Genomic DNA, 24,191 nt, shown 5'->3' on the forward strand with positions numbered 1-24,191 from the left:
GCACTGGGTGTTTTTCTGTATGTTGGTAAATTGAACACCAATAAAAATTAATTAAAAAAAAAAAAAAGAATTGTCAAATCACTGTGTTGTACACCTAAAACTAAAACAACACTGTATGTAAAGTGTAATTCAATATAATTTTTTTAAAAAAGGAAAACTGGGAGACCATGAAAAGTAACATCATCTGCATTACTTAACTTGGAAGATTGTACTTTTAATGTGCACATTTTTATGGTTAAGTTAATTAGGAGATGAAGTTCTTTCAGGAAAATAAATTTCACACAATTGCAAAAAAGAAAAAAGTATGTTCTAAAAAGATGTTAAATAAAAGGTTGGGGAAGCAAATAGCAAAGATGTGACATTTAATCTCAAGGGTACAACCTAAAAAATCTAAGTATTTGATGTAATTGCAAAACAAGCATTTTTAAGTCACTTGAAACAAGCAACATTCTCTATTAAAGTATGGTAATCATGAATCTATAACTATAAGGTACAGTAAAGTAACAAAACAAAAACAGCTATCTTAATGTGTGAATGATCCTTTAAGTACCCATAGTACTATAATGATTAAAAAATATATACACAAGAAATAATATCCGTATTAAACATCTTAAAAGCAGTAAAAATGGTATTCTCTGGAATACTGTGCTAAATGACTCAAGATTTGACATCAGAGATTCCAAAGCAACTTTTGATATATTTTTTTTATTTTTGTAAAAATCGATTGTAGAAAATAAGAGACTTAAAAATTAAATTTATAAGTTATCATTCCTGTCAATAGTATGTGATGAGAATTGAATAAACAAATTTCACATAGATGATACGACACATATTTGGACATATAAATTAATAAATTAAGTATTTTAAGTATTTATCTCATTCAATTACATGTGTAAATCTTGAATGGAAAATTCAGGCATTCTTTTTATTTAGAAGCCATTTTTATTAACATATTTGATATAGGGACACCTGGGTGGCCCAGTGGTTGAGCATCTGCCTTCAGCTCAGGACATGATCCCTGGGTCCTGGGATAGAGTCCTGCATCAGGTTCCCTGCAGGGAGCCTGCTTCTCCCTCTGCCTATGTCTCTGCTTCTCTTTCTGTGTCTCTCATGAATAAATAAATAAAATGTTATATATATATATATATATATATATATATATATATATATATATATATAGTAATTTTGAATTCACAGTGCTGAGGACATTTCCTAGTACAAAATATTTGTTTTAAAGTGTCTTGCCTAAGTATGCGTCCATGTGAATGAGTCAATAAAGCCTTCCTAATGAACGGCTATGGCTTTAAAAATTTACAATAATGAAGATAAATAAAAGCAAACAAAAAATACTGGGAGGTCTGGCATAGTATCGTATTAAAAGCATGTTCTTGACTTTCTCGGATAAGAGAGTATTAAGATAAAGAAGATTATGTGCACACATGCACACACACACACATACTGCAATATTAGCCATAATAAAGAATGAGATCTTGCCCTTTGTGACAACAATAGACCTAGTGCTAATCACGCTAATGAAAGAAGTGAGGCAGAGAGACAAATACTATATAACTTCACTTATTGGTGGAATCTAAAAAACAAACAAACAAATGAACAGCAGAAACAGGCCAATAAATACAGAGAATAAAATGATGGTTGCCAGAGAGGAGGTGAGTAGAGGGATGAGTGAAACAGATGAAAAGAGAGAGGAAGGTACAGCCTTCTAGTTATGGAATGAACAAGTCATGAGGAGGAAAACTACAGAACAAGGAATAGTCAATGGTACCATAATAGGTTGTATAGTGACAGATGGCAGCTATACTTGGAATGAGCATAGCATAGCATATAGTTGTTGAATCACTATGTTGTACACCTGAAACTAATATAACAGTGTGTCTACTTCAATAAAAACACAATTTTCTTCTAAGTTTAGTCATATTGGAAATGTTTCATTGTGCCACACCTATAACTTAATATTTAATACATATACTAATATATTATAAATATACATATATGTAAAAATGTATATATGCATATGTATATATAGGTATATATCCAAATTAATTTAATGAAAGTTGTCAACCAAGATGTATAAATAAAAAAACAGAGTTTATACAGAAATATGTAAAGTGGTATAAAATAATTAATAAAAACATAGAATATTCTTTATTTCCACAAGTATCCTAAGTTCCTTGTAATGTATTATTCAAAATGTGGCAGTAAATCAAAACAGTAATTTGAAGGCATTTTTTTTAAGGAAAATAAAATTAAGTGATTTTATATTAACAAGGAAGTTGCCAAATCAATGGAAGTTTCTTGATCAGGGAGAGAGGTGAGAGATAGATAGCAGGGCACAGAGCATTGCATTAGAAAAACACTTCCCCAAAAACAATGATGGGGAAAATGAGAGAGACTGCTAATAAAGTTTTTACAAGCAACAGAGCTCAAAGTCTGAAGTTTTATTTTATTTTTTATTTTATTTATTTATTCATGAGAGATACAGAGAGGCAGAGACACAGGCAGAGGGAGAAGCAGACTCCATGGAGGGAGCCCGATGTGGGACTCGATCCCGGGACTCCAGGATCACGCCCTGGGCCGAAGGCAGCACTAAACCACTGAGCCACCAGGGTTGCCCAAAGTCTGAAGTTTTAGAAGCCCACACTGGGCAGAGCCTGGTGAGCGTAGAAGTACTACTGTACTGAAGGAAGGCAGAGGCCTGGGAGCAGAATGCATGGTCCACGGATCTCCTGCATTACAATGGAAAAACAATTCCACTTCTTAGAGAACATCTGGAAGAGGTGCCAACTGCCTCCCTGGAGACAAAAGTGCTCTGAGGTGTCATCGAGCTGCCCTTCTCATTAGCATAGGAGCAGAGGCAGCTGCTGAAAGTAATTCACCTGAACACTGATTTTTTGCTGTGCTTTACCATAATCTCAGCCCCTGCATGTTCATGTGACTGCCCTTCTGGGACAAACCTGCATGTGCCACAATGCAGGGGGACCCTCCTTCCAGAGGATTAGCATGGGTCCATGCCACACTGGGTCCCTGGAATTCGGAGTTTTGAAACCCAGTTGCCGGAGATAAAACACAGGAGCACTGCACTCCCAAATGGACAGATGACTTGGATGCAGACCAGGTAAAGCCAGGGGTTTGAGGGAAGCCTGGGACAAATAAGGGGATATAATTTGCTCTTCTGTGAGGGCTTCCTGAACAGCGAAGGCTGTAAACTCCTCTCTCAAGGATGAGAGAGCCAGCTGACACCACTGTGTCCCTATAACGCATGGATGGAACTCAGGGAGCATCACAGTACCCACAGTGGAAGCTTGAGCCGCCTATACAAAGCCCAGACCTCCTGCACTCTGCCTTTTTACTAGGTGCTTTTTACAGGTGACTTTTTACTAGGCAAATGTGCCTGAGAGTCAGGGCAGCCGTGTCCCCCTTCTCCAAAGGACCAGCACAAACCCCTCACACCCACCAAATCTACTGATCATGGGTGCTGAAAAGCTTCAGCTTTAGGGGAAATATGATTTACCTCTTTTAGAAAGCACAACAAAACACACTTAGCTAAAATTCACCACCTTCTGGCCTAGGTCCAAACACTCCCTACAGAGGGCAAGGGGAAACTACAGAAGACTGACACAAGGGAAAGAGCAGCCAAAATACAGCAGCAGAATGCACACAGCATTCACCAGAAACACTTCCTGAAGCGTCAGGCTCTGCTCAGCACATAACCTCTTCTCAATAGAGCCATTAGCCTTAGGAGCAGGAAACATAACAGGCTTTCTTAACACAAAGATGACAGAGACCACCCAGACAAAATGTCAAGATGGAGGAATTCATCCCAAAAGAAAGAACAAGGAATGGTTACGACCAGGAATCTATTCAAAGCAGACATAAGTAATATGCTTTAACAAAATTAAAATAAAAACAATCATAAAGATACTAACTGGGCTTGAGAAATGCACAGAAGACACCAGGGAGTCCCTTACCAAAGAGATAAGACCTAAAAACTGGTCAGGCCAAAATTAAGAATGCTATAACTGAGATGCAAATCCTACTGATTGTAATGATTATAAGGATGGAAAAAGCAGAGGAATGAAAAAGTGATTAGAAGATAAAATTATGGGAAACAATAAAGTGGAAAAGAGGGAGGAATGAAAAATACTGGATCATAAATGTTAACTTAGGGAACTCAGCCACTCCATAAAGTATAATATCATTCCTATCATAGGTGTCCTAAAAGAAGAGAGGGAAAAAGGGGCAAAAGATATATTTTGTCAAATTATAACTAAAAACTTCTCTAATCTGGGGAAAGAAACAGACATTCAAATCCAAAAGGGACAGAGAACTGCCATCAAAATCAACAAAGGCTGGCCAACACCAAGATACATTGTGGTAACATTTCAAAATACGAAGACAAGGAAAAAATCATGAAAACAGTTAGGAAAGAGATATCCCTAACCTACAAGGAGAGAACAAAACAGGTTAGCAGCAGATCTCTTCACAGAAACCTGGCAGGCCAGAAGAAGATGGCAAGATATATTCAATATTGGGGAAAAGCCAAGAAAACTCTACCCAGCAAGGCTGACATTCAGAATAGAAGGAGAGATAAAGAGTTTTCCAAACAAAAACTAAAGGAGTTCACAACCACTAACTCAGCCCTACAAGAAATATTAAAGTAGAATCTTTGAGTGGGAAAGAAAAAAAAAAGCAACACAGGCTAGAAAGGAACAAAGAAACTCTTCAGGAACAATAATATAATGGCATTAAATTAACAATACTCACTCTGAATGTAAGTGGACTAAGTGCTCCATTCAAAAGACACAGGGTGTCAAAATGGATAAAAAAAAAAAAGCCTATCTATATACTGCCTACAAGAGACTCATTTTAGACCTAAAGACACCTCCAGATTGAGAGTGAGGGGATAGAGAACCATTTATCATGCTAATGGACATCAAAAGAAAGCCAGAGTAGCCATGCATGTACACCAGACAAATTAGATTTTATACCAGAGACTGTAACAAGAAAGGAGAAAGGACACTATATCATCATAAAGAGGTCTATCCAAAAAATATTACTATTGCAAATATTTATACCCCCAACCTGGGAGCAGCCAAATATATAAAACAATTAATAACAAACAGAAAGAAACTCATTTATGACAATACAATAATAGGAGGTGAATTTTTTTTTTAAGATTTTACTAATTTATTTGACAGAGAGAGTGAGAAGAGCAGAGGGAGAGGAAGAAGCAGGCTCCGTGCTAAACAGGAAGCCCAATACAAGATTCGATCCCAGGATGGGGGATTATGACCTGAGCCAAAGGCAAATGCTTAACCAACTGAGCCACCCAGGTGTCCCTAGTAGGGGACTTTAATATCCCACCTACAGCAATGGACATATCATCGGAACAAAAAAAAATTAATGAGGAAACAAAGGTTTTGAATAATGTTGGCCCAGATGAACTTAACAGATATATTCAGAACATCTCATCCTAAAGCAGCAAAATACAAATTCTTTTTGAGTACAAATGGAACATTCTCCAGAACAGATCACATACTAGGTCACAAATCGGCCCTCAATGAGTACAAAAAAGATCGAGATCACACTATGCTTATTTTCAGACCATAACACTATGAAACTTAAAGTTACCCACAAGAAAAAAAATTGGAAAAACCACAAATACATGGAGGTTAAAGAATATTCTACTAAAGAATGATTAGTTAAAGAAAATTAACTGAGGAAATTAAAGGAGAAAAAAAATACATGGAAGCAAATGAAAATGAAAACACAAGAGTGCAAAATTAACGGGATGCAACAAAAGCAGTCCTAAGAGGGAAGCATATAGCATTACAGGCTTTCCTCAAGAAGCAAGAAAAATCTCAAACACAAAATCTAATCTTACATTCAAAGGAGCTAGAAAATTAACAGCAAATAAAATCTGAAACCAGCAGAAAAAGGGAAATAATAAAGATGACAGTAGAAATGAATGATATAGGGGTGCCTGGGTGGCTTGGTTGCTTAAGGGTCTGCCGTCAGCTCAGGTCATGATCTCTGGGCCATGAGACTGAGCCCCAAGTCAGATCCCCTGCTCAGTAGGGAGTCTGCTTTTCTCTCTCTCTCTCTCTCTCTCTCTCTCTCTCTTCCCCCCGCTGCTTATTCTTTCTCTCTCTCAAATAAATAAATAAACTCTTGGGATACCTGGGGGGCTCAGAGGTTGAGCATTTGCCTTTGGCACAGAGAGCGATCCTGGAGTCCTGTGAATCCCGCATCAGGCTCCTTGCATGGAGCCCGTTTCTCCCTCTATGTCTCTGCATCTCTGCATCTCTCTCTCTCTCTCTCTCTCTCTGAACAAATAAATAAAATCTTTTAAAAAAAGAAAATCTTAAAAAAAAGAAGTGAATGATATAAAAACAAACAAGCAAAAAACAGATCAATGAAAGTAGGAGCTGGTTCTTTGAAAAAATTTAAAAAATAGATAAAAAAACCTAGCAAGACTTACGAAAAAGAGAAAGGACCCAAATAAACAAAATCATGAGTGAAAAAGGAAAGATTAACAATCACCAAAACAAAAAATTGTAAGAGAATATTATGAAAAGTTATATGACAACAAATTGCACACATACACACCCTGGAATATTACTCAACCCTCATAAAGAATGAAATCTTACCATTTGCAATGATGCAGATGGAGCTAGAGTGTATTATGCTAAGCAAAATAAGTCAGAGAAAGACAAGTACAATATAATTTCACTCATTTGTGGAATTTAAGAAACAAAATAGATGAACATAAGGGAAGGGGGGAAAAGAGAGAGAAGCAAACCACAAAAGACTTAACAACAGAGAACAAACTAAGGGTTGGCAGAGATGTGGGCAGGTGGATGGACTAAACAGCTGATGGGTATTAAGGAGGGCACTTGTGATGAGCACTAGGGTTACATGTAAGTGACAAATCACTAAATTCTACTCTTGAAACTAATATTACACTACATGTGAACTAAGAATTTAAATAATAACTTGAAACTAAAACTGTTTTAGTAGAGCATGAGGCTTCTTACTCTTTCTTTCTTTCTTTCTTTCTTTCTTTCTTTCTTTCTTTCTTTCTTTCTTCTTTCTTTCTTTCTTTCTTTCTTTCTTTTTTTTCTTCTTCCTTTTGTTTTCATCAAAGACAGGAAAGATGGATAAGGACAAGATTTACATAGAAATTATTGTTAGTAAAGAGAGATTATTCCTGCCCAAGTCACAGGATAATGGAAACCCAAACCTTAGCACAGACAGCAGTCAGCGTGATGACAAAGAAAATACAATTTGATATTAAATGTAGGTTTTTTTTCCTACAAATAAAACATTTTAAAAGTAGTAGACCTCTCTAAAATTAGGAAGTCCCCCTTTAAAATGTATGAAGATAATTGACAATTAAATGATCCATGCAATTAATAAATTTTATTGTCATTTTTTTACTCTCTGTTAAATAAATCCCAAAGTAGTTTTAAAATAAGAGCAAAATAAAATAAAGTGAAATAAAAAGAGCAGACATTTCTATAAAAGTCAGAAATGCCATTGTCTACATGTATCCTCCGAGACTGAGGCTAGTTAAATTTCATGATCCTCATGATCATTTAATTATTCATTTAGAAAGCACCCACAAAAATATGCTGTATAATTTCACATAAATCACAATTTAATGGGAGTGGGATGGATAGGAAAATAATCACTTATAACCAACTATAGATGCTTTGAAATGTCTACATAGTAGGAGATTGTGTGGAAAATAAAATGTTGAAAATAGGAGTGTATTGTCTCTACCTTCAGGGATGCTGCAGAAAAGAAAGAAAGATGACCTGGTCCAAACCCTCTGCAAACAGGCTAATTACAGCCCCCTGGTAATCACACATGTGTGGTACTTGGTACTGGGAGGATTCTTAGATTTGAAAAGCTTTTCCAATATGTGCCTAGTCTCACCAGGACTGCTGTGGAGAATAAACATGGATTTTAAGATCAACTACTTGAGAAATGTAATATAAACTATGCAATTACCAGGGTACAACTTGTAGATGTTTCATGAATAAAACAGTTCCCTTTGTGTAAATGATGACCTACGTGCATCACTTAGGGATCACAGATGTTAAAATCAAACCAGAAAACATCGTAATACAGCAAGAAACAATCTGGAGGGCAATGTGGGGCATCCTGTACTTCTCCATGCTTTTTCACTTGTTTCACCTTTACTGTTACTTTTGAAAATTTGAAATTATTAGTATGCTCTGGTATTGGCTAAGAGTTCCAATTTTTGTGAGATTTAAATATCTCAGGTTGTGAGTTATCTGAGGTTGGTAATCTGGTTTGAAGGAGAGGATTATAATATTTGTTTTAAAGTTGCTTGAGTTAAGCAATTACTCTGTATTTACATAGATTGTATATTCTGGGGTATTGTAATGGAAGGATTAATGGAGATTACAGAATTTAATACTCCAAGTCTTTCCACTTCTTCACACTTTTACTGTGGTATAAATAGCATGCGTGCCTAAGAGAAAAGCAAACCTTAAGTATAACAGGTACAAATCAGTTACCTGGGAAAAAGAGATGAGACTACATTGTCACTTCTCATTTCCTGTGCCATTTTTATTAGTTTACTGGGTTATTAGGTGGGCCAATAAAGGATACTCAACAAATAAATGAGATATATGGATTTATATACTAGGTGAATATATTTTGTCCTTGATGTAGAGAACAAACTGGAGAAGGACATAAGCAGAGGCCAGGAGAACAGGTGGCAGGGTTGGGGGTGGAGGACTGTTGTCATTGAGGGGGACACTAATACAGGATTTATATATTGATAGCAGTGAGAGGTGCTGAGAGATCGGGGCAGATTAGCAAACTGTCCTATGTCAGGATTATAAATAAGAGTGAGGCTCAGGATGAATGTATTTGTCTTCCATAAGTAATATCTGTAGACAAGAGGGAAAGGAGGTTTTTTTTTTTTTTTTAAGATTTTATTTATTTATTCATGAAAGACACAGAGAGAGATGCAGAAACACAGGCACAGGGAGCCCAATGCGGGACTCGATCCCTGGTCTCCAGAATCACACCTTGAGCTAAAGGCGGCGCTAAACGGCGGAGCCACCCAGGCTGCCCTGGAAAGGAGTTTTAAGAAGAGTTCTAGAACACCACAATTTGTTTTGTTTTGTTTTGTTTTCACTTTCTTCCCTCCCCCACCCCTTTCCCTATAATCCACTGGTATAGAGAATGGGGAGAGGGTGTTAGGATACCTGTCCTGTGGAGCTAATCTAGGAGAAAGCCTCTGAAATGTTAATATGCACATGACCTGTGCCCATCAAACTTCTCTTTGGCTGAAAAGAAGGTATAACCAAACTCTTCTGTGAGGTCATCTAAAGCTATCTCTTGGCAAGTGCCTAAAATTGCAAGTGTGTGGGAGAGACTGATGCTGATAAGGGAATAGGACACATTCTCCTGCAGAGCCAGGGGCAATTCATATCAAGACTACAATTTCAAGGAGGCGCCTGGGGGGCTCAGCCGGTGAAGCAACTGCCTTAGGCTCAGGTCATGACCCAGGGTCCTGGATCCAGCCTCAGGTCTGCCTCTCTGCTGGTCCCCTCTCACTCGCCCTCGGCTGAGCTCTCCCTCTCCCTCTCTCTCTCTCTCTCTCTCTCTCTCTCTAATAAACAAATGAAATATATATATATATATATTTTTTTTTTTTAAGAATTCCAATACAGAGAATTTTAGTATAAATAAGAGGTGAGGGAAAACAGGGAGAGCCCACCGGGGCTTCCATAACTTCATACTCTTTAAAAGCCGGCATTACTGGCAAAGAGTAGACCACCCTGCCCCCCCCCCCCCCCAGGGGACCGAGGCTGGGACGCAGAGCTGGGCTCCTGGGGCTCCTCTCCCCCCAGGACTGACCTAGGTCAGGGACAGGGAAGGAGGCCCGGCTGATGCAGGGGCAAAGTGGGTCAGTGTTCTTGGCAGTGACTGAGGACAGGCCGAGGCCCGTGGCCACTGTCCCCTCAGGCCTGGGGGCCCATGGGGGGTGCTGTGTGCACCCTCTGAGTACGTGCACGGAGGTGGGGCACCCCGGCAGCTCCTGGCTGGGCTCAGTCTTGCTAATAAATGATCAGTGAGGTCAACCGGCAGGATCAAGGTCAGGGGACCGGAGGGACGGGGGCGGGGGTGGAGGGAGGGGATCAGGGATCAGGGCCAGGCTGGGACCCGGGGAACCCAGCGGAGGGAGCTGGTGTCTGCGACTGCCGGGAGCTGGCTGGGCCCGGGCGGAGCTGGGAGGCTCAGAGGTGGTAAAGAGGATGCAAAGGGCCAGGATGGCCTCCTTGGAAATGACAGAGGACGTCCCTACGGAGAAATACTGGACCGAGAAGCCACCTGACTCTCAGGGCCTAAGTAAGAGGTACTTCCCTTCAGGGATTATGAAGAAGAGATGGAGAAAATTCAGGGAAATGAGAAAGGACTAGAAGAAAACTCAAACTCATGGACAATATGTCCATGCTAAAGGGAAGGAAATCCTAACGAATGTAGATGTAAGATCAAACGCTTTGCTTATATTGGACAGGAAAAAATGAAGTAACCAAAATTATGAAAAATAATAAATACATAAGATATCCAGCCTCTGTTAGTAAATACCCAAAGACAGTAAGGCATTGTCAGCAACATTTTCAAAGTTTACAATTCAATTTAAAGGTAATTATGGATAATATTATGAAAGCATGTGTTTTTGAAAACAAAACATTTTGACGTATTATTTGACCTGACTTTTATACTAGATTACAAACTCAAGAATGAAATAATGAAATAAAATGGATAAAAAATGATACCTTTTCTAAATAATTGAATTGCATGAACAAAGAAAAATCTAAAGAATTGTTTTGCATGGTAGTATAAGGTTTAATTGAATTGCCAAAAAATGAATATATAGTAGAAACACTTTATAATGGCAAGCCAACAGATTTATATTAGGAAAAACTAATTGGATGGTCTATTGATTAAACCAACTGAAGTCAAATTCTCTTAAATTCCTTCCTATGTAGAGAGAAATTAGAGCACTCTAATTATAGAAAGAATTTTCTAATATAGAGAGTGAATTAAAAACGAGAGGTATACTTCTCAATTTTATCTAATTCTAAAAAAGCAAACCAATAGCAATGCAGAAAAAAATAAAAGATAAAGCCACTGCAAAAAAAAGAAAAAACAAAAAAAAAAAAAACAAAAACGTGTGAATAAAGAAGTAAATATAAAGGTACTAGCATATTAATTATTAACATACATGTAAATGCGTGAAATTTCATCATTATTAATTTTCTGATTTTATAATTGCATTGTACTTAAAAATCTGGAGCAAACTAGATGCTCAGTAGATTATAGTGATGATGACAATGGTGATCATTATAATTTCTCTCTGACAGGGATCCCTGGGTGGCGCAGCGGTTTGGCGCCTGCCTTTGGCCCAGGGCGCGATCCTGGAGACCCGGGATCGAATCCCACGTCGGGCTCCCGGTGCATGGAGCCTGCTTCTCCCTCTGCCTGTGTCTCTGCCTCTCTCTCTCTCTCTGTGACTATCATAAATAAATAAAAATTAAAAAAAAAAATTCTCTCTGACATTTTCTTAAAAGCAACTTCATATATACACACGCATATACAAATGCACATAAATACACATACATATAACATAAAATAAAATAGTCAATTAAGGCAAAAATATGTGTAATGAGTGAGAGGGCATGATTTTGTTTATATTTATTAAAGCTTTAGAGAAAAGATTATGTGATGGAAAACTGATGGAGGAAAAGTCAGCAATTCAATTTGGTTTTCAGAAACCTAAGGCTTCAGTTCAACAGAAAGGTTTTTAAGATGCAGGCAATAAATTATAAAGGATTCTCATAGTCAAAGCCTCCCTAACTCAAGAGTATATAGAGGTTTCTTATTCTGGAGAGGAACGAAACTAAGGTCCATGAGAAATAGAACATGTTAGTGAGAATGGCAGCAGAACTCTGATAATTTTCTAGAATCTAGGAGTGAAGAACATCTCTATCACTTTCTTGGGTGAATGGGTAGTTGTATCACTATTCAATGGCAGAAATAGTTCTGTAATCTAAAAGACACTTAAATACACAGAATTTTCTGACCTCCAGTGTTGAGTAAGAACCAATGATTCCAACACGACCAACCATGGCACTGAAGAACCAGATCAAATAATGAATCTGTATTTGTGTGTGTGCACACACATACACACATACAAACACAAAGGTTTGAGTAGAATTACTCTGTTAGAGTCTTCCCCTTTTTTTCCTGTTCTCTGCCACCAATAGTATAAGTAACAATTCTTTATCCTCTCTTTTCTTCACTATTCACCCTTTTGCCTAACACATTGCCTAGAAAATGGTGTTATTTTAAAAATATGTTTATGTTTACTGTGTGTATGTATATGTATACAAAGACGCTGAGCAGATTAGCTTTGAAACTGGTGAGCATATGATACCAGAGGCCTGATTGACTTCCAGAATTCATCAATGGTGACTGTCAATTAGAAACTGTTAAGATCAAGTGCAGATTCTGTTGAGAGAACAGAGGCAAAAAGTAAAGTCCTTGTATTTTTTTAACCAAACTTATATAGCATTATTTTGTACTATTTATCAGAAAAGCAACGGATATGAAAGATTACTGCTACTGTCTGAATTTTTGTGTTTGCTTCTAAATTCATTGAAAAAAAATAAAACCAAGAATGTTAAAAGTGAGTCAGTTCCTATGAAACTCACACTAAAAGTCAGCAAATTTCCAGGATAATGAATGTAGCACACCAGAGAACAAGAAAAATGAGTATAAATGAAGAATTCATTTCAGGGATTTGAGTATTAATGTATGTTTTGTGCTTTTTAGGCTTGTTTCATTGAATGGATTCACAAAATAATAGATTTTTCTTATAAACCACTTAGAAAAAATTGAGGAAGTATTTTTCCCCCAATCAGTTTATAAACAAGTGACATCATTACAAAGGCAAAGAAAAATAATATCAAATTGTATGTGTGTGTGTGTGTGTGTGTGTGTGGCAACTATTAGACATATATTTAATCCTCTCAACAAACCAAGAAGCAGCCATTAGTATCCTGATCTCACAGATGAGGGAACTGAAGCTCGGAGTTTAATAGATTCAAATATATAGACTGATGAATGGAACATCTAGAATATGTACTCAGGAATGCTTCACTCCAAAACCTTTTTGTGGTATATGGCCCATTCTACCCACAATTTTCACACGAATGTATGTTCCAAGGCATTTGTTGTCACAGATGATATGGCCTCGATATAATTTCCTGGCTTAGCTACCCACTGGGCAGACATATTCCTTAATAAAGGAATTGTCTACTGGTTAAAATGTGCTGTACAAGAAGTTTTCAGAAGTGCTCATACAAGAGTTTCATCTTAGAAATTTAAGATTTGCTATGTATCTGAAAATGTCTTATTTTAACTGAGCATGACCCTAATGATTTAGCAGCTTTTTTCCTCTTTCAGGCTGTCATTTGTCCCTTGAACCTTGCTATTGAAGTCATGTTCTTTTCTATAACTCCTATACAGCAGTTATTCACATCCTTTTATCATCTATCTATCTATCTATCATCTATCATCATTTATCAATTTCTGTATCTATATGTGTATTTACATGTGTGTGGTTATGAATACATATGCATGTGTTCCTCATTAGTCTTTCCCTATATATTGTTTGATTATAACTTTCTGAAGCTGCAACATTCAGAGGTCAATAGGGCATTCCATAATTTTAATACTCTTTTTTTGTGGAAGCCCGTAATTCCCATTCACATTTACCCATTTTGCACCGCTTTGATCTCTGGATTTATATGTCTGTTTCTGCTTTGTTGGTTAGTGTCCTTGGATCAGACACAAAAGAATTTATTACTCAGAGTATCAGCATTTTAACCAGTTTATAAATCTCAGTCCCCACAGATATATCCAAAATATCAAATATATCCAAATTACACATGTACACATAGTGGCTGTGTTATAGGGAAGAAACTCTGAGCTTAAGACACCTGAATTCTTTATAATGGGAAGCAAACGTGCCTATACTTTTCACCAAATGTAAATTTTATTTTAAATGCAGCTGCACTTCACTTCAGAAGGTAGAATCTTTCTCTTTCTACCCTATAAGCAAACCTGCCCTTTGCTCTAGAATAATTGTTTTCTAAGACTATACACCAAAATAAAACAAAATAAATCTTCATAACAGTATACCAAAGAAAGAACAGTCACTGCTTTTTGTTCTATGTAAGACATGTATAAGACATGTAGAAATCTAAGAGATATGGAAAATTGTCTCCCAATAATTTGCATGTTACTTTTTTGAGCAAGGCCTGCTCTTTTCTCAATGTAACATATATAGCAAGTTACAGTGATATATATATATATTTGATATATTGATATATAGTATATATATTATCATTGATAATATATAATTGATTATATCATCATTGATAATTGTATCATCATTGATAATTGATATATATTATCATTGATATATATCATATATAATATTATATATAATCCTTTTAATCTTCATGCATTGGTTAAAATATTTACAAAGATATTTATATTGCTTAATCCCACTTTTCTGAAGTTGAACAGGTCATAAAATAACATGATTGGGGGGAAAATATATGAGGTAAAATAATGAAGAACAACAAACAATAGACAAAAGTTTCAAAGTATATGTCCTTACTGAGGAGTGGGAAGTAGAGAGTTGGGAATTAACTCACAAAAGCCCTGTCTGAAATTAGCAATGTTCTATACATAAATTGGGTACTGAGAACTATTTTCCCCTGGCAGATGTTAGAAATCATATCTTATCATTATTAGTATTCAATAAAAGCAATCAAATTACTATTTTAAACAATTTAAAATCTTTATAGTACCACAATCTAGAGACTATTTTTTTTTTCTAAGAAGTATAGTGTATGGATTAAATTTGTTTGGATACTGTGGACTTAATTCTATTCATTGGTCACATATTACACTGCCAAAACTGAATTTGGGTTTTTCCAAATTCACACTATTGATCATAAAAGGAGGCAGTAGGAGAACTGCTTATTTGGTAAAGCCTTTGCGTATCCATGGAGTTGCTGGTGTTCCTTGTATAATCTGTGGTATGAGGAAACCTGCATGAGGAAAACTGCTGCATACAACATTGCCAAGTTATAAAATCACTAAGAATAATTTCCCCCTGACCAAGAATAGAAAAATGTAGACAAAGCGGGATTAGGTTTTACTAAACGCATAACTCTAATATGATTAATATTATTGGGAAATAATTTAGTTTTCTGTCTCTTAATTACCATGCTATGTAATTATAGAAATTAAACTTAAGCCTGTGCAACTAAAACATTCCAGGATTACATGATTGTTCCTCTGAAAGACTGCATATTTTCTGCAATGTTGAATAATAAATGTTAGCATCAAAAAAGGGTAAAATTACATAAAAGTCAATCTAAATAACAATTCTGTATTAATTTCCTTATAAAAGCACCAAAACACATTAACATTTTTATTTTCTATTATGCCAATTCCATTTGTTGTTTATGTATGAATTCCCTATTGTTTTCAGGAAACACTATGCAGCTTAGTGATCTCCTAAGCATCTAGAGATTCCTGGTGCACCTAAGAAATGGATTAAAGTCCCATTATAGTGCTTTATGACAATTTTTATAAGACTCAATGTACCATATTCATATTAAAATCAGACTAAAAGTAGCATAATACATGAAATTATTGTTAAAGTAGTGTGAAAAATTTAATATAGATATTGTAACATCTCGAGAAAACTGTTGAAATGCCAGTGTGTTCCTTTTTTTTAGATGTGTGACTTTGAGGTAGGTATTTAAAAGCTTTAGGTCTTGGGACACCCGGGTGGCTCTGTAGTTGAGCATCTGCCTTCAGCTCAGGTTGGGATCCTGGGATGAGTCCTGCATTAGGCTCCCTGTAGGAATCCTTCTTCTCCCTCTGCCTATGTCTCTACCGCTGTGTGTCTGTCATGAATAAACAAATAAAATCTTAAAAAAATAAGTAATAGCTTTGGGTCTCCATTTCTGACCTTAAAAAAAAAGGGGGGACTAAAAGATATTATAGGGTTGTTTTAAATAGAATGCATGCATATTAAAACATGTCACATAGTGCCTGTAAAATGTAGATGCTCAGTAATCAATGGATAATATAATGTTTCTTTTGCATTTCAAAAATTGCAGATAACAGAAAAATTAAGGTAGGAGAGGATGAGATCACAAATGTGTGTGTGTGTGTGTGTGTGTGTGTGTGATCTTAAAAGGAATTAAAAATTGTTTGAAGTTTGAGAGCAATCTAATTCTGGAAAAAAAAAAAAAGTCTGTACATACAATAGCTGAGGGACCTTGTCTTCGATACCTTTTTTTAATTGGAGCATATTCTTCACATTTTGGATTTAATGTTGAAAGCAAATAATGCACTTGAGTGCACTGACATAAAAGATACTGGTTTTTAATTCTTTATTTGATGGATAATATTTATTACCCTCTTACATTTTAACCTACCTAAACAAGAGTTATTTAAGGGAAACGATCATCATGTATGGATAATATACTGGGGTATCTGCTATGGAACATTTAATAGTATCATTGCCCCACAGTCTTAGTATGTGAGAGGCAAACACAACATCGAGGCCAACAAGAATGTAGAATTTTGCATAATTGGTAAATGAATTTGATCGCTTATATGTTTTAAGTGTTTAATATGTTTATGTTTGAATTACATGAGCCTTTCATGTTCATTTGTAAGGCAAATATATTTCTTCTATTTTATTTTTTTCTGTGAACCATTGTTGTGAAACATTTATTGTACACTCACCAGAAAGGAAAAATTCAGGAGAAACAAACAAACAAACAAAAAAAATCATGACCCTATATTTTGTTATAATTAAGCATTGTTTACTTACCATATTTACCACAGTTAGCAAGAGTTTAAATGTTTAGCAAGGGGGAAAAGTCATTATACAAATAGTCCTGGTTCAAATCTTAATGATTATGTCATCCAAAGTCCATTAAATATACCACGGGCTAATTAATTGCCTATAAAATTAAATGTTGAATTGCAGCTTGTATTTAATTGCGTGAAAAAAATTCAGACCCAAAACAATTTTTAATAAAGTAGTTTTTGACAATGACCCATGTCATAATTAAAATTAAGATTAATTAGAGCTTGACAGTGTTAGTTATATCTCTAATAATTTATTTCATCAGAATTTAATACATATCAATATTCAATTAGTGTGAAGATAAACCTACTGAGAAGAAAAATATTTACCAACCTACCACATTCTAACATGACCTTGTTTTCACCTGTCCATAAGCTGACACATCAAAAGGTCTATAGGAAAATGAGGAACAAAGAGGCAAATGATCAGTTTCAGGCTCTACATTTTAAGAACTGAAACTAGCAAGGAAATCTGAGGACTGGTTCTGATTCTCATTAGCTTAGTGGTTTTGGGCAAATAACTAAACTACTTAAGCATTAGTTACTTTGGTGAAATGAACATACTAGTTTTCAATTCTAAGCATATGAAAAGGATGAAAGAGATAATGTTTGCAAAGCATTTAGAACATTAGGAATCATAATAAATGCGAGTTCTAAAACTCATAAATACAACTTTCCAGACTCCTTTTAAATTATTTCACCCTCATTTTCCATTGACAAAAGGCGCAAATAGAGCACTACTTCTAAAACTTTAATGAGGATCTCATTAGATATGCAGATTCTGATGCATTTTGACTGGGTTGGGACCTGAGTTGTTTTTTCATTTTTAACCACCTAGAACCACATTTTGAGCCCTAAGGGATTCAAGTTTCCCCTGTTTTAAAAACTGCAATAATCACATGAAGCCCCACAGATCATAGGCAAACACCACTATCTCCTCCAAATCATCCATCTGAAGGATGCTTAGAGACTATGGAAGATGAAAAGAGTTGTAGAAAACGAAAGGTTCACATGTGCTTTTTCCTTCATTCCAGATGAGTCCTTTTAGGATTGCTGTGGGGATGATAATCTAAGAGGTGCTCTATGTGGATGGATGGTAGTGTGTCATTTGGCAAAGATTTTCATTACATTTCCCCCCATGCTGTGTAGGCATGCCAAGATAAGGAAAAGAAAACCACTCTGAACTGACAAAGTCTGGCTTATTTAATAGAAAATGTTTTAGGGGCACCTGGGTGGCTCAATTGGTTAAGTGACTGCCTTAGGCTCAGGTCATGATCCTACCTCCTAGGATAGAGGCCCCATAGGGCTCCTTGCTCAGTGGGGAGGCTGCTTCTCCCTCCCCTGCTGCTAATGCTTTGCTCTTTCTCTCACTTGCTCACTCTCTCTCTCTCTCAAATAAATAAATAAAATCTTTAAAAACGTGTTTTAGATTGTATTTTAGCCTTTCAAAACTCTTTTTGTTGTTGTTGTATTTACAACAACCTCATAAAAAAAATCTACCTATGACCGGGAGCTGTCAATTGTCTCATCATAGACAATATCATTCTACATAGAACAATAAAACACATTTCCTAGCATACAAATTCAATTATGTTTATTTACTTTGCATATTAATAGACATAATTTGACTATAGGTAGAAAAAAATTAACGTTTGCCTCTTCCAGGAAAGGTATTAACAACATTTGGTTTAAACTGCTATTTTTTAAAGACTTTTTTTTTTTTTTTAATTTATTTATGATAGTTACACAGAGAGAGAGAGAGGCAGAGACACAGGCAGAGGGAGAAGCAGGCTCCATGCACCGGGAGCCCGACGTGGGATTCGATCCCGGGTCTCCAGGATCACGCCCTGGGCCAAAGGCAGGCGCCAAACCGCTGCGCCACCCAGGGATCCCAAAACTGTTATTTTTTAAAAATATTTCCTGGGGTGTTTGTGTAATCTGATTCCTAGAACCTTGGAGTTGGGTGTAGCCTAAGGAGTTACCTTTTCCATTCATTTCCCTTCTCCAAAGCAGTAGCACAAGTACAAACACAGAACAAAACATGGAGGAGCTCAGGGGTTGGGCTGTTGCTTCACTTTCATGCAATATATTCAGAGCTTTCCTTTTCATTTACAACTTCAGAAGAAAAACTAAAGTAAAAAAAAGGCAGAAAAACAGAGAAACATTTCATAAGCTTTTACTGTCAATCACAGAATTATCCCTTTACAATGCAGAGAACTCTCCATTACCACTATCTTTGGCGAGCTATCCCACTAACATATAAGCTGTAGGTCCACTGACAGATTATTCAGAGACAAGATAGTACCGAGCAACCAATATTTGTTGAGTGAATAGATTTTCCTTCAGGGATGAGATGCTCACTACATCATAGGGAAGCACGATAACATGGTAATAAACAAAAATTTAGATACACTTATTTTCAGAAATTCTTATACTGAAGTAAATTCATTTACTTGTTTTAGAATTTATAAAATATTTTTTTCCCAAATGAAAGGCAATTGAAAACTTATCACATCTTACCAGTTTTCTCATGGTCTATATAGTCACAGTTTTTCTTCATCATATGGCTTAGTTTGAAGATACAATTCTCCGTAGCACCCCAACTTTGTATGAGCCTGTGCCAAGTGTAAGCAGTTCTTACTATACATATAGTCAGGCTATTTTCTTTCTTTCTTTTTTTTCCTTTCTTTCTTTCTTTCTTTCTTTCTTTCTTTCTTGACAGAGAGACAGTGAGAGAACAAGCACAAGTAGGGGGAGTGGCAGAGGGAGATGGAGATGCAGGCTCCCCTCAATCCCAGGACTCTGGGATCATGACCTGAGCTGAAGGCAGATGCTTAATGACTGAGCCACCCAGATGCCCTATTTCACCTTTTTTGTGTTACCTACTTAGCTTCTATCCAAAATTATGGAGAATTCTTAGACTAAATGGAATCTCTTACCTTGAGCTTCATATAAAAACTTGTTTTTATTTTGCTTATTTTCAGGCCAATGAAAAGTTTGTTAATATTGCATTTATAATGGATTATATGACTTTCCCCTATAAGTTTTATCAATATATGCTTGAGCATGATTTTATTGTTTCATTCAAATCATTGACACAAGTTTTGAGCTCTTTAAGTACAAGAGCATATAGCCTATATCTGAAATTTATTCTAATAATATTTATGTATTCTATTAATTATAGAATTCCATTATTAAAAAAAAGTGAATGTGCCAAATGTAGTATAATACTATAAGAACCCTAAAATGATTAGTCTGTCATTTCTTAAGTTTCATTAATTTTTTCACACTCAAAGAAACCTCTACTTTGCTACACTTTTGTTGTAGCGCTGATTGATTATACTGAATTATACACAGGTTCTATGTCGATGTATCTAGTGTTCAACTGCAAAACAGCTGGCAGGACAAGACTGTGGTCCCTAACTCTAAAACGAAGAAATTTATGCTTTACTAAGCTGACTTAATATACACAAGTGTAGCTCCATTAGTATTACGGTATAACCAACTATAATAAATAGCTAGAAACAATGCTTAACACAGGTCCAGAGATAGCTATAAGATTAATAATCTCATATTAATCATCATCATGATCATCATCCTGATCAGGACTATGATGGTTATGAGTTGGTCATTTAGTTATGACTATCATCTTTCATCTTAATTCATAATGGTGTAACTATCTATTCTATAAAAGACAAGGAGAAGCTGACCTCCATTGTCTTTTCTACCAGAGAATGTCTAATGACCTACATGTATTGCAGGGACATAATTGTAGGAGAATAATTCAATATTTGACATTTCCCACAGCATATTTCCTGGCCGTCTTGTCTCCCCCCCACACACACGGTCTTATCATAAAAAATTCCTTCATTTTATTTCCATAACTAGTGTAGAACATCAGTGAAACCCCAATGTCCATATTGCTAATACTGTACTTTCTTCTCAAAGGGACCATTTTGTTTTATGTTCATAATTTTGACATTGGCATCAGTGGTTATGAATGCCGTATCTATATTGTTCAATATGTAAAAACAATAGAGAGATTAAAAAATCAGTGAAAAGTTGAACATATTTATGTCCAAACTTAAATATTTATGTCAATTTCCAACAACTTCAACTTTTATACCAGTACATATTTTCCGTGTATCTTCTATCCATGGATTTCTTTGCTTATTTTCTAACCTCAATGACCAATTTATTTCCATTTGTCTAAACTTATCCCCGTTTATCATTCTCAAATATGAATGAGAGATCGTTCCCCACTATGTATAATACAATTACAATAATAATATTTTCATAAATGTTGTGGCATAATTCATAGCCAAAAATAGAACCTATAAATGTTTCATCTAATAAAGACATACCATAATAGAGGAGCAAGCAAAAATGATATAATAAAGGTGACAGAACAAAAGATTTTATAGAAAGAATTAAATTCAGATATAATATGCACCAAAAACGATTATATCTAGAGTTAAAATATAAATTTTAAAAAGTAGATAAATAAAATACAAGTTACTACCAAATAATATTTATTAAAACTTTTTTGAAGTATGTCATCAAGGAAATATTATATATCAGATATTAAAAAGTTATAAAAATAAGATAATTAAAACCATTTTATTTAACCTGCAGCTTAAGAATGGTTATATTGAAATATTGAAGCTTTTAATTTATCTTTCACCAAAAGAAATACATATATTACCTACATCCTTCTTTAACAATCACTGCTTTCTGTTTTATATAACACAATCCTCTTTCCTAAACATGGCACACAGATTTAAATATATTTAATATTTATAATTTTAAATAATGTTTCATATGTTCTTTTGTAATTTGCTTAGTTTTGCTCAACAGCATGTGCCAAGGGAGATTTATCCTGCTTGTTCACATAGTTTACTGTGTGAAAATCCATTGAAGGATTTTGGGAAAGTCAATATATGCATCAACATATTGATAGACATTTAGGATGTTGCCAATCTTTTAACTTTTAAACAAATGCTACTTTCCCCATTGATATTAAGGATAATAAAAATTACTATGCTGTGAGGAGTGCAAGGTGTTGTATGGAAGTGCTAAATCACTATATTGTACACCTGAAACTAATATTACACTGTATGTTAACTAACTGGAATTACATAAAATCTTAAAAAAAAAAACGATTACTATGAATAACTCCATGTCCCCAAATTTAGTAACATAGATGAAATGGATCAATTCCTTGAAAGACACTGTCTGCCAAACTCACACAAGAATAAAACGTAACCTTACACCAAAGAGACACCACTATCCACCTATGGCCAAAATCTAAAACACTGACAACACTAACTGCTTATGGAGATGTGGAGTAACAGGATCTCCCACTCATTGCTGATGGGAATGCAAAATGGTACAGTCGCTTTGGATGACAATTTGACAATTTCTTACAAAATTAAACATACTCTGATCATCTGATCCACGAGTTGCACAATTTGTTGTTTACCCAAATGAGGTGAAAACTGTGTCCACAAAAATACCTGCACAAGGGTATTTATAGCTTCAGAGCAGCTTTTAAAACTTGGAAGCAACCAAGATGTCCTTTAGTAAATGAATGAATAAATAAACCCTGGTACATCTAGACCATAGAATATTATTCAGCACTAAAATGAAATGAGTTATCAAGCCATGGAAAGATGTAAAGGAGGAACACCTGGGTGGCTTAGTGGTTGAATGTCTGCCTTCAGTCCACGGTGTGATCCTGGAGTCCGGGGATCCAGCCCTACATTGGGCTCCCTGCTTGGAGCCTGCTTCTCCTCCTTCTGCCTGTGTCTCTGCCTCTCTCTCTTCATGTCTCTCATGAATAAATAAATAAACCTTTAAAATAAAAGATATGAAGGAACCTTACATACATATTACAAATAAAGGAAACCAAAGTTAAGAGACTACATATGTTTCATGAATCCAACTATATGACATTTTGGAAAAGGCAAACCTATGGAGAGAGTAAAAAGATCAGTGGTTGTCAGGGGTTGGTGAGAGGAGGGTTGAATTGGCAGAGCACAGAGGATTTTTAAGGCAGTGAAACTATTATCGATGATATTATAATTATAATGGTTGATAAATGTATCATACATTTTCCAAAATGCATAGAATGAATGTATAATACCAAGATTGAGCCCCCATGTAAACTATGGCCTTTTAGTGATGTGTCCCATATAGGCTCATAGGTTGTAAAATCATACTCTGTTGGAAGATATTCAAAGTTGGTAGGCTGTGTGTGGATCTGGGGAGGAGGTATGTGGGAACTCTCTTTATTTTACACTTAATTTTTCTGTGAACGTAATGCAGTTCTAACAAGTAAAGTCTTTAAAAAAAATCTACCTTCCAGTAGATCTTACAAGATTAAAAAGATAAAAATATAGAGCCATCTGAATTTTTGGCCTATAAACAATGCTCAATACACATCGTTTACCTTAAAAAGTGTTACTTTGAACATCTTTCTACAACATGACTACTTGTATAATTACACTAGTGACAGTAGAAATCCATATATACCAGTGGAGTTGTTTGGTAGTACTCTGTGCACATACTATACATCTCCAGCTTTACTAATTATCACCAAATTATTTTTCAAAATATCTGTACCCTTCCATAGTAGAGAGATCTGCTGCTTGTATCATTGCAAACACTGGGTTTTATGAGAAATTAAATATTTCCAATGTGTACAGTAAAGAAACAAATATTCAAAGTCTCAAATAGTTAAAATGAGCAAACTGGAAAGAATATTAATAGAAAATTCATGAAGGTAAAATATCAATTGACGATACAGAGAAAAATGTTCAATATAACTAGTAATAAAGAAAATGTTCATAAAAATGTTAGGTATTAATTCTTATCAAAATGACTGGCAAAAACAAGCAAATAAGCAAAACAAATAATCCGAAACTCTGAAATTTTACTTCTAGATATATTCACAGAAAAATGCTTCTAAATATATACAACAGTATATGGGGAAGAATGTTTATTACCATCCCTTTTGTTAGAGTGAAATATTAGAAACAATTTAAATGTCCATTTAAAAATTGTTCACGTAGAAGATAGTCAAATAGTGATATTTATATGATGGACAGACAGCAGTGAAAATACTGAACTAGAATTGCGTGAACCCATACACA

The sequence above is a fragment of the Vulpes vulpes genome, chromosome 1 (assembly GCF_048418805.1).
Source record: "Vulpes vulpes isolate BD-2025 chromosome 1, VulVul3, whole genome shotgun sequence".
Lineage (NCBI taxonomy): Eukaryota > Metazoa > Chordata > Mammalia > Carnivora > Canidae > Vulpes > Vulpes vulpes.